At 38.2% G+C, this 9,228-nt stretch overlaps 1 pseudogene; it reads right to left on the reverse strand.

The window, feature by feature from the left end:
- Window positions 1–3,795: 3,795 nt before the first annotated feature.
- On the reverse strand, window positions 3,796–8,454 carry LOC103743602 (annotated as a pseudogene).
- Window positions 8,455–9,228: the final 774 nt, after the last annotated feature.

A 9,228-nucleotide genomic window follows, 5' to 3' on the forward strand; every position in this document is an offset into this window, starting at 1 on the left:
TATGGTAGCAAAGGTGACCAGAGCAGAAAGGTGAGTGATCACATCTTCAAGTAGACACAAGAAACAGAAATCGACAGGAAATCTGGCAAAGCTTAAGAACTCTCAAGGCCACCCCCTGTGACATGCTTCCTCCAGTAAGCCTGTACCTCCTACAACCTCCCAAAACAGTTCTACCAACTGGGGACAAAATGTCTAAATACTTGGAGCCTATGGGGAACATTCTCATTCAAACCTCCACAACCAATTGGAATCCATTATCTTGGAATTCTAAAACCAAGATTTCTCCATAAATAGTACTCTTTCAATTTATGACACAAAAGCAAATGTCACAGCAAGGAAATAAACTGTTTTTAGAAACTCACAGACTGAGCTTCCTAAATTGAGTCAAGTGCATTCTACTCTGATCCGTTGCATAAAAGTTACTTGAGGAGCATGGCCTCCTTCACAGGGAAATTGAAATGACTCTGACAGACTGGATTGGGACAGAATTGAGGGTGGGTTGATCCTATAGTTACATTAAAATTCTGACTGCTTAGAGATTCAGGTGAATTCCAAATGTGAAATCCTGATTAATTTAATATCTTAATACACAATTTCTATAAGAAAGTACTGCCTTAAGTGCAAGAATTATGTTGAAGCTGTAGCAATGTGCTGAACTCAGTGTACACTTAACCGGGAGGCTGAGCTTCCCTGAGAGCCTGGTCATGCTTTGACACATGACCCAGCATCTCCCACTTCACACATGATCCTTCATTTCCCATTTACACTTGACTACCGTCTCACACTTCATGCGCGACCCTCCATTTTAACTTCATGCATCTCCCACTTCACACATGACCCTCCATCTCACACCTCGTGTGCGGCTTCTCCACTTAACTTTTTTTCACTTGGTGTAAAATAAAACACATTTCTGGAAACAAATGGATCTTATGTGGACTATGACCCAGCCTCTTAAGATTCCTAATGATTTCTTTGGACTGATTTCCATGTCCATGTGAACAGCTTGACCAAGACCCCAAGAAGGCAGATAATTAGCCATGATCACATAAAAATGATACAGAGAATACAGGAAGTCTTGAAAAGATCCCAAGTCTGCAAAGGGAAGCAGTTGCTGGGGTGAAAAACTAACAATGCTCAAAATTTAAATGTCAAACAATAACTTTGTGGTATGTATTGTCCACATAAAATCTAAAACCATCCAGCTTGCTCTAATTTGAAAAGCTAAGGCTTTTCCTCAGTGTGGTGTTACTGGTAGTTGACAGACACTTTAAGGAGTGCGAGGCCTAGGGTAGTGACACATGCATAATTTTAGTCCTCAGGAGGAAAAGGAAAGAGAACCTTGAGTTAGAGGATACCCTGAGCTACAGTGAGTTCAAGTCTATTCTGGGCGACATAGAGCCCATTCCACCAAAGAAAAAGTAAATAGAAAGAAAAAGGAATAACAAAAAGTATGGTCAGAGGGAGAGCCTAGATTATTTAGGTTATTGCGGACTTGAGAGTGAAAAGGATTGTGTGATATTGATCTCTGCTTCCCTCTCTCTTTCACATCCCAGTCATGAGGTGAACAGTTTCTATTCTGACAGTCTCCTCGCCACGATGAGCTGCCTCCTAATAGGTCCAAAGCAATGAGTCCCACTGACCACACACTAAAATCTCTAAAACTTTGAGCCCAAATAACCTTTTTCTCTTTATAATTTGACTTAGCTCAGATACTTACTATAATACCATGCTGTTTTTTTGAAATTTGAATTTAACTTGACATCTCAAATTTTATTTGATAATCCTAGATATGTAGCAATGATAGTTATGTTCTCTCTTGAAATGCCTAATAGGTCCAAAGCAATGAGTCCCATTGACCACACACTAAAATCTCTAAAACTTTGGACATATATATGGCCTACCCATCTTCTCATCCAGAACTGAAAACTTAGAAGTCAAATTTTGATTTTCTGAACCTTAATAGAAACCTACCACTAAAACTTTCTGAAGCCCAACTGCCAATCATCAAATTCATATACAAACTTTATTTCATTTCTTTTTTTTTTCCTAAAATTATTTATTTATTTTATGTCTATGAGTGTTCTGCCTGCATGTATGTGAGTGTGCCCATGTCATGCTAATGCAGATGGAGGTCCAAAAAGTCATTGGATCCCTTGGTACTGAAGTTACAAATGGTGGTTAGCTGCCATGTGGGTGCTGGGATTCAAACCCTGGTTTTCTGCAAGAGCAGCTAGTGCTTTTAACTGCTGAGCCTTCTCTCCAGTCCCTTGGTGTCTTAAAGTTTAAAAGCAATTAATACTTCCTTCTTTGTACATATTCAAAATCAATATCTCAATGATAGGGACACAGAAATAACCCAAATGCCTGTCAGTGGGTGAATGAGTAAATAAAATGTGACAATATTCACAGGAGAAATGTTTTCGCCCATAGAAGTGCATAAAGTCCTACCTCTAAGATAGTATAGATGACCCTAGAGGTCATGCAAAGTGAAATATGACAAAGTTGCCCACAGCTGTACTCAGGAGGAATTCAAGCAAAAATCAGAATGAATGAGGTGAGGTAGAAAGAGTCACGGTGATAGGGAGACACTTATCAAATGATACAGATTTGGAGTAAAGAAAAACAGTAAGTCGTGGTGATCAGCTGTACAGATTAGTGAAGGCAAATAATAATTTATTTTGTACTGGGAATTTCCAAGAGGATAGATCTTAAATATTCTTTTTTAAAAACATGTAACTATTTATTGATAACTGTTCACCATTATCTACAATAAAGTAAACAATATACAGTTGGGTAACATTCTGATACTGTAAAGGTCTTTTCCTGGCTGCTGTTGAATCAGTAACCCAAATACTTTTCAGATTGAGCTTACCAGTTAGAAATGAGTTTGAGCAGAGGAAAAGCATGCAGACTAATAATTTATATTAACAAATTTTGTTCATCCATTCATGCCAGCAATCTTAAATTGTCAGCATCTCTAACAACGATTACTTTTCCATTAGCTATCTTAGAGATCCTATGACTCAAAGTACACAGACTTCAACTGTAAAGGAATGGCTCACTATAGGAGCCTTCACATGTCTATTTAAGTCTTATTAGCTAATTAAAACAAACCACAATTTATCTAGTTTCCTTATCTGAGTGGAAACTTGGGTTGGTAGCAACAAAATTTTATAAATAAACTAATATATTTATATAATGATGTATATGAATTCTGAAGTGACTGCTTTTTAAAATTATTCAGCTTAAATTGTTCAATTAACTACATAGTCATCTATTTAATTTGAAAGGTTATGGTTTCAGGAAATTTTCCAACTGAATTGAAGTGATTTCTTCCATTGTTCATGATTTTAGAATCTCATTAAAATTTTATCACCAATGGTTATTTTTTGGTGAATTATTAGAAACCCAAAGTAAACCAATAATGTTAAGTATTAAATACGTATACACACATACAAAAAAGCAAGAATAGTCCTTCTGCATCCCTGTTAAGAATAAGTTCTGACTGAGTAAAGACTGGAAAATCTCCCCAACAGTTACAGAAAGAGCTGCTTTTCAATGCAGAGGAAATACAACATGACATCAAATATTCTATCATTAAACGAAGCAACCACAGAAAGCTTTTATTTCTTCAAAGTGTTCAGTGCCTTCTAATGCAAATCAAAACCCAAAACACTCCAACAACTATGAATGCTTTCAAAACAACATATCAAGCTTGATTTTCATTAGAACATTTTTTTTCACAGTAGCAATTCAAAACTCAGGTTCCATAAATCTATACAAAAATGCAAACAATTATTGAGCTTCATCTTCTGGACAAGAATGCTAAACCAGTCTTTAAAAAAATCAATTCCAATCTGAGACCACTTCATACTTGCCTCTTTGGCCAGCACCAAGTCAGTCTCATGTGAATCCTTCCATTTCACGAGAAGCATCAGTTCTCCAAGGCTGTCTGTGTCACAACGAATGATTCATTCAAGATCAAGACCTCTGGCAAAACCTCTTGGATTGTCAGTAGCACCTCTTTTCTTCTTTGATTTGCTCTCATCAGACTCACTGGCAGATTTTCTGTTTGTACCGTCTTTTTCTTTACCAGCTTTTTGAGAATTAAGAAATGCTTCAATTAGCTCTGGACAATCTAAATTTTCTTCAGGTTCCCAAGCATCAGCAGCATCTGTAAATCCCTTCCACTTCAGGAAACACTCTACCTTCCATCCACTGCATTGTCCATCTAGTACTTTATCACAAATTCTTCCTGTTCTGCAACTTCAACGTTTTACTCTTTCCATTCTGTTTCTTCCCATTTTTTGCAATGTAACTTTTTTTTCTCTCTCTCTCTCTGTAGCCCCAGCTGACCTGGAACTTGCTATGTAGACCAGATTGGCCTCAATCTCACAGATATCTGCCTGCCTCTGCCTCCCCAGTGCTGGGATTAAAGACGGTGCCACCACTCCTGGTTCTTGAAATGTAATTTTATTGGAGGTCACTTTTAAAAATTACCCACTTGAAAAGTTCAGCTGCTGCACTCACAGAGACAAAGCAAGCCACTTCAGCACTCCTTGCCGCAGATCCTGCAGAGTCTCCTGACATTAAATATTTTTTTAAAAACATTTTTCAAAATATTGATTGCAAATTTTAATTTGCCATATATTTCTTTGAAGTAACAAAAGAAGTGAATCAGATACAGAACACCTCAAACCACGTGACAACAGTGAATAGTGGGAAGATGATTTTAAATATTCCTAATGTAAAAATAACTTACAAGAATGAAAGGTAATATGTTTATTAGCTTGATTTAATCATTTTATAAGGTATTCCAATGTAAATTTCATAAATATATAGAATGCCACATCCATAGAATTTTAATTTATAAGATATACCTTTCTAACACTGTGGGAAAATATACATACCTCTTTTCCTGGTGCATGCAAATCTCCTGTGAGGAAATCCACTTTGCCTGTCTCAGACACTTTGCCCCTGACTCACATGCTAGAGTAGGCTATACCTACACAGGAAGTCTTAGTGGCTTGGCTTCTAAGGTTTCCTGAGCCCTTAAGAACCAGTCTGGCCAAGGCTGGAACTGTGAGAAGCCACAGTACACAGAAGCCAAAGGACACCATGGCATTGCTGGCTGGAACATCTGCACAGCAGTGCTACAGAAGGTAGTCATGCAGCCTTCATTGGCTACAGCTTACCTTTCATGACCCTTCTCTTTGCAGAGGCTGCTGAAGCTGACAGGTACTTTATGAAGTCTGAAGCTCCCCTCTTGTTTGTTCAAACAGATATTTGCAAATAGGTTACTAAAGATCAACTGCTTAGGGAGCTGACGAAACGGCTCAGCAGTTAAGAGCATTGGCTGCTCATGTAGAAGACCCAGGTTCGAATTCCAGCACCCACATGGAGGCTAACAACCATCAGTAACTCCAATTCCAGAGAATCTGACTCTCTCTTCTGACCTCCACAAGTATTGCATGGCATGCGTGCATCTATCTACATTTAGGCAATATACTTGTACATGTAAAATAAAAATAATAAATAAAATATTTTTTAAAAGATCAACTGCTTCATCTGTTTATCAGGTAAGATTTTCAGCAGTCTGTCTTTGAGGTAGAGAACTCACAACTAAGCTGGAACAATGAAATTGAGGCTAATATGCATTTTCTCAAACTACCAGTGTCAAATGCTCCATCACTACACTCAGTACAAGGGGAATAGCTAGAGCACAGCAGAGATCTCAAAAACGCCTTCCTTACATTATGCACAAATACTTGATTTTCCTTGTGTATGCATCCAATACTGAGGAATCTGTGGGACTGTCTTTTGCATCTGCATTCTGTAACTACTGAATAACAAAACCACTGACTTCTGAGGGATGGAAAAATGATCTTCATAGTCTTCATCTCTTTTTTTTTTACCCTATTCCTACTCAAAATTAGACACCCCAGGGGCTGGAGAGATGGCTCAGCGGTTAAGAGCACTGACTGCTCTTGCAGAGGACCCAGGTTCGATTCCCAGCACCCACATGGTGGCTAACAACCATCTGTAACTCCAGTTCCAGGGGAAACTGACACCTTCTTCTTACCTCTGTGGGCACAGCATGAGACAGTGTACTTACCCACATTCAGGCAATACACTCATGCACATAAAACACAAATAATAAATAAAATATATTTTTTTAAATTAGGCATTCCACTTGTGAAATGGACCTCAACTCTTTGTATTTTTTTAAAAAATTATTTTTATTATTTTTTGTTTTATGTGCATGAGTGTATTGCCTGCATATGTGTAAGTGCACCCGTGTCATGCAATGCCTGCAAAGGTCAGAAGAAGAAGGTGGTTTCTCCTGGAACTCCAGTTACAGACTTGTTAGTCATGCCATGTGGGTGCTGGGAATCGAACCTAGGTCTTCTGTAAGAGCAGTCAGTGCTCTTAACCACTGATCCATCTCTCCAGCCAGGATTAATTTTTTTTGTACACGAGGACACCACTTTAAAATTTTTACCTTCTCCCCTACATTTATCCAGTCAATCAAAATGGCTATTAAAGTTCTATTTACATCGGGAACTCTTTTTAATGGTATGAACACAGAGAAAATAAAATCATCATGAAGTCCTGACTTCATGAGGTTTATATTTTAGCGATGTAAATAAGCAATGACATAGAATATTAAAAGTATGACTTTTCTATAGAGGTATAAAGTCTGGTGTTCTGAGAAACATTTAGTTGTGGAAAATTATGGGAGCTCATTCACTGTGACATTTAATAGCAGATGCTGTGAATCACATATAGCTCCATGGAAGGTGCTACAGGGAGAGTTACCAGCACAACTGTAAGGAAAGCAGAGGTAGAAACCTGGTGTGCATGAGGAAGAGTGAGGTGGTGGGAGGCAAGCAAGAGCAAGGTACCAGAGACAGCAGCTCCAAGAGTGAGATGTGAGTTGACTGCACCAGGTCTGCCATACCCTGATATCCTTCCAAAGAATTTCTCCAGATTCTGGGTGGAAAACAGACTGCAGAGAATGGTTAGAAGCCAAGCTACTCGATTAAAAAGGACAAGAAATAGTACCTATCTGAACAAGGCTGGTGGCTGTAGAAATAAGATATCACTGGTCAGCACTAATCCTCAGGAACACAGGGAAGATTCTCATCAGAAGCCACATGCATCTATGTCCATATTTCCATGAGTAGATTTTATCTCCATTCTGTTGAATAATGCCAAGCCATGAGGACTACATACCCATGCTCACTGTGGAGCCAATGCTCAGTGAGGTCTCCAGCTTTCTCTATGCTCCACATTCTTTGCCAGCTTGAATAGCCTTAAAGAATAAGTTTAGAATAAGCATATATATATATATATCCTCTGACATTTAAATTGTTTTGAGATTCTCTATTGAATTCCAATAAGCTCAATTTGGTTGTTTGATAACACATTTAATTGCCTGAGTTTTCTTTTTGGCTTGATATAAAACATATCTAAAAATAGCTGTCCCAGTTTGTCTTATTCCAGCACATTGGGTTGCGTTCTTTACCTAATTATGTTAATTTTAAAACCAACTACTTATCTGTAAAATCTGTCTAGAGAAATCCGTCATTTGTTTCAGTCACACTTTTTTCCATCTCTACTAACGTTTTCACCATTCCTCATTACTTAGCAAGAGAACATTTCATGTATGTGAGGTCTCCTTCTACCATATCATTAATTAAGAAGTTAATTAAGATGAGTCATATTGTTGGCCTCAGTGACAAATTATTAAACACTTCCTTCCTGAAGACATTGTCATTTATTTTAGCTGTAATTAAAGGCCCTCCAACTTCTATTCTTTCCAATGTCAAAACTCATATTTAAGCCATATGGAATTAATTTTTCAGGTGGAATTCCACCCAAAGGTTATTGCATTCATTATTGCTTCAAAGCGTTGCATTTTGCCTTCTGGTGTTTGGACTTTTCAGTACCCTGATATCTAAGAGAATGAATTCAAACTTTGCCAATCACTTTCTTTCTTAAACATATTTTAATATTTTCACTTAATGTAATGAGAAAACTCCCCTTTTTTTAATCGCAGAATTAGTAGAGATCCTCACTACTCTCTTGAATTTATAGAACTTAACTAAATTCCAGGCATTCACTTCTCCTATATATTTTCTCTTATACACATAAATGCACATAGAATCTGTATTATAGTTATGTATTGTAGACATATCACCTCTATATATCTTCTCCCTGCATTATATATTATGTCACACACAGGCATCTGGTCACTGGAGATCTGCAGCAGTATTCTCCTTGCCCCTCCTTTCCTCACAACGATGTGTTTTTCTCTTATTCTCTTAAGTCATGCTCCACTGAGATATGTCCTGTGTGCTCCATCCCTGTTTACCTGCTGTAGGCCGCTGCAATGGTTGACCCCTGAATAATCTCGTGTATCTTCGCTTTTTCACGAACTTGGGTTGGCATTAGGATTTTTGTTTTATCACATGAGCAAACAACCTGCATAAGAGGCATCAAAAGTGCTTGGTCGCTGGAATTTCCTCTCTCCCTTATTGCTTTCAAAAAACTACTTCTCATATGAAGAATCCAGTGCCATGGGCTGGAGGCCTGAGGGCCAGCTAAGACTCCATGTAAGGAAGGCTAGCGACCTCACCCACACCTGTTCATCTGCACAAAGATTCCAGAAGACCCGGAGAGCCCAAATGAACTCAGTCCGACTCCCTACACAATGTGAACAACTACAAAGACTGGCAGAGGTTTGAGAACACTGCATTTTCTCACCCACTTGCTAATAATTATTTTTGAAGGAAAATATAGACACTCAAGCAGAAATTGCCTTTTTTCTCTCTAAGGCTGCTGACACCTAAGGCTCTTCCCCCTCAGTAAAAAGAGGTGAGTATCACACATCCACTGCAGAGTTAAGTATTTCATATTTAGGTTCCGATTTCTTCTCTGTGTAGTTCTACTTTCTATTTTACATATTTAGATGTGTAAGGCCATCACAATAAAAATGCCCAAAGATAATCTTCCCACTTGCACATCATTCACACCATTGAAAACTATTTCATGTGAGTATTCTCTGATTCAGTTGCTAATAACTATGTTTTAAAAACAGAGGCATCAGGTAGAAATCTCTTGCTCTCTTTCCATCAGAATGCCTGTGGCTGCTAACATCTGAAGCTGGTCTTCCCAGGTCAAAATAGTACTGAGCATCTCTCCTCTCAGAGTTTGCTTCCCAGT

This window comes from Nannospalax galili, unplaced genomic scaffold (assembly GCF_000622305.1).
Source record: "Nannospalax galili isolate Female #2095 unplaced genomic scaffold, S.galili_v1.0 scaffold1562, whole genome shotgun sequence".
Taxonomy (NCBI): Eukaryota; Metazoa; Chordata; class Mammalia; order Rodentia; family Spalacidae; genus Nannospalax; species Nannospalax galili.